The 3,428-nt window shown below is 49.2% G+C and overlaps 1 pseudogene; it reads right to left on the bottom strand.

Moving 5' to 3' along the window:
- Positions 1 to 1,576: 1,576 nt before the first annotated feature.
- On the bottom strand, positions 1,577 to 2,548 carry LOC149370319 (uncharacterized; annotated as a pseudogene).
- Positions 2,549 to 3,428: the final 880 nt, after the last annotated feature.

The raw sequence follows: 3,428 nt of genomic DNA, 5'->3' as shown, positions 1-3,428 counted from the left end.
AGCAAGCTGCGAAATGGTTAACACCTCGGCACATGAAACACGTTTTGCCGAACGCAGGGCATCTGCCGGGTATGGCGTGTAAACGGTTGCATCTAGCGCATTTCCGAGATTGCTGCTTGTCTTGCATCACTTGCTTATCGGGCTGTGCCGACGGTTCTTTTTGCAGCGCGTGCTCCGCTTTGCGAACCTGCCCAGACCGCTTCATGACCAGCGCCACGTGCTTATCGGGCTGCGCCCAGGCATCGTTTTGCAGCGATGCTGCTTCCTCCGCTTTGCAAATCTGCTCAGCCTTGGCAAGTGTCAAGTCTTTTTCTTTGAGGAGCTTTTCACGCAGTCGTGGGCTACTGGTGCCAAACACTATTTGGTCGCGGATTAAAGAATCAGCTATTCCCGAAAAATTGCAGCTTCTTGCTTGTTTTCTGAGGTCCCGCAAGAAATGCTCGAATGACTCCCCTTCGCCTTGCTCTCTGGATCGGAATATGTACCGCTCATAGACTTCATTCTGTTGTTCTTGGCAGTACTCCTTGAATTTCTTAACAACGGTAGCATAATCTTGCTTGTTCTCGCCCTCGAGAAAAAGGAAGTTGTTAAATACCTCCAATGCGTCGTCTCCGGCAGTGCTGAGCAGCAGTGCTGTTTTGGCGGCCGTGGTTCGGGGCTCTTTTGGAGATTCCGTTGCTTCCAGAAAAAGCTCGAATTTCTGCTGGAACAATTCCCAGTTCTTGGCAATATTCCCAGACAACAGCAGTGGTTCAGGAAGCTTCAGCAGTTGCTCCATCGTGTTTCGGTCGCTGCAGTCTTATCCTCAAACGGCAGGCCCCCCGACGTGAGCTATCCCACTTCTAACACCATGTATCAGTCGAGGTGGCCAGCGAACAAATGCACTTTATTGCTGAACGTACAGTGCTTTTATAGCCGCAAGGGGTGTGGCAACCAAGGCGCATATCTAATCTAGGCGAGCACGATGAATCGCCGCACCAGGCATGGCACGTGCGTCATTCCCGATACAGGCACAACATATGTAGCACGCACTTGGGACGCAGCAAACGGACGTGCTGCCCGAAAAGATACTCAAATATGTCCTCACATATTTGACAGAAAGAACGGGACAGCGTTAATGCCGACCAGTGTAATGCCGGAGACTAGTATAAGAGTATCGCCTGTCTTTTAATTGCTCTAGAGGCAAAGACCAATGTTCCAGAAATGAAAAAAGTTGAAATACGTTCCGCGAGTGAAAGAAAACCAGGTTTTATTAGAAACATAATTATTTCTATTTTACAACTGTTTGCTTGTGGGCGCAGGTTCGATCAATAAAACGATTTCTCTGAAAGTCCAGAGACTATCGGGCTGACGTCGTCGGCACGTGATAGTACTTTTATAGTAGGTGGTCTTGATTTGCCTAAACGAAATTGGAGGCCTTTATGCGATGAGTATTCTAGTCGGGAATCACGCTTACTCCTTTACATTGTGCTTTCCTACAATTTAAAGCGCGTGGTGGAAACACCAGCGCTCGTCCCTCCTTGGTAACTCGGCCTTTTTTTTTGTTTCTGTTGTACTTAGCAGTCTTCGTTCTCTCTCCATGTTCTACCTCGATAGGGATAGGGATAGGAAAGCTTTTGATGTCCAACAGACAGAGGGTAGCCAGAGGGCTACCCGCCTAGACGACGGCAGAAAAGTCTTGACTCTCGGCGGCGGCTTCGGCCAGTCGGACGAGTTGTAGCTGAGTTGCCGGGTCGGAGCTCAGTAGTAAGGTCTCCCATTGATCTTTCGTGTTTATACCTTGTCACTCCCGGGGGGGGGCATAAGGACATCCTCATAATACGTGGCCCAAGGTGGCCCTATGTTCGCAGTTTGCGCATTTGTCTGAAAATTTCCATGGATACATGACTCCAGAGGGCCGGGTTTTGAAAGGTGTAAGTTTGTAACCGGCGCCAGTTGATGACTCGGTATCTGGACAAGGATCTATCCGCTGGAGCAAGTCTAGCTCGTTGCAAACGATAGTGCTGTGTAATTTCTTTGTATGTCACCATACGATCCCTGTCTCTAAAGACCAACTCGCTGGGGTTCGCCCGGAAGGAAAAGCCTCGGGCGAACTCGTGGGCCGTCTCATTACCGGGCAGGGATGCATGTGCTGGTGTCCAGACTAGTGTAATTTTCCGGTATATTACATGACGGCTTAGAATTGTATTCTTTAGAGGGGAAACCCGGCCCCTGCTAAAATTTAGTATGGCAACTTTGGAGTCACTGATGATGTACCACGCTTTTTTGCCTACTCAAGCCAGCGCTATGGCAGCTTCCTCTGCAGTCTCTGGGTTACCCGAGAGTGTGGAGGCACTTATTTTGAGGAGTTGTTTATTATTCACGACCGCGGTGGTCATCGTGTTCTACCATACTCAGCGGCATCCACGTAGAACACGTCCTCGTCTTTGTAGTAGCGGAAGCGTTTCTCTAGCGCCTCTGCCCGTTTGGCCGCCCGGCGCACTGAGTGATGAATAGGATGCCTGAGTAAGGGGGGTACAACTATACTGTCCGGAATTTCCCCGAGCATGTCAACTTTGGCGGTTGTTCTGTTCTCTCAGCTGGGATGAAGTTTTCCTATAATGGTCCTGCTGGTTGTGGTCCCGGCTAAGCCTTCGATTTGGGATGTTCTCACTGCTTCCGTAATTTCTTCCAGGGTATTATGCATGCCTAGCTCTAGGAGGCAGTGAGTGGATGTATGGATAGGCAATCCTAGAGCTTGTTTCGTGCACCGCCTGATAATTTCATTCATCTTTTCCTTTTGTGAAACTTTAAGATCAAGGAAGGCGGCAGCATACAAGATACGGCTAACTACGAACGCCTGTACCAGCCGTAGGAGATTCTGCTCTTCCATGCCGTGTCTCCTGTTGGCAATACGCTGTATGAGTCTCATCGTTTCTTGCGCGCAGTTTTTCATCTTGGTTATTGCATCACCGTTATACCCGTTGCTTTGTAGAATCATGCCTAAAATTCAGATTTTTTCAACATGAGGAATCTCCGCCCCTTGTGTTTTTAATTTCATGTTAGGGATGGTTCTAGTTGGTCTTTGATGCAGAGGTCGGTAAAAAAGAAGTTCAGACTTCTGCGGCGAGCATTGCAAGCCCCTACGGCTGACGTGGTTTTCGACCTCATTTACGGCCTTCTGTAGCGTACGTTCCATGTGCGCGTCGTGTCCACGGGTGATCCACATGGTGATGTCGTCCGCATACATGCAGAAATTCAAGCCATTTATCCCCTCCAGCCTCTTCGGGAGCCGTATCATGGTCACGTTGAAGAGAAGAGGGGAAAGTACCGAACACTGCGGGGTGCCTATGGTACCTCGAATATGGGAGCACAGAAAAGTGCTGTTACAACTTCCTCAGGTGGCCAGAGGAGAGTCATTTTTTTTAATCATTACCATGACAGCCGTA

Source organism: Amblyomma mixtum, chromosome 1, assembly GCF_055824585.1.
Source record: "Amblyomma mixtum isolate Tamu chromosome 1, ASM5582458v1, whole genome shotgun sequence".
Classification (NCBI taxonomy): domain Eukaryota; kingdom Metazoa; phylum Arthropoda; class Arachnida; order Ixodida; family Ixodidae; genus Amblyomma; species Amblyomma mixtum.
The sequence above is the reverse complement of the archived record's forward strand: the minus strand, read 5'-3'. Positions and strand labels throughout refer to the sequence as shown.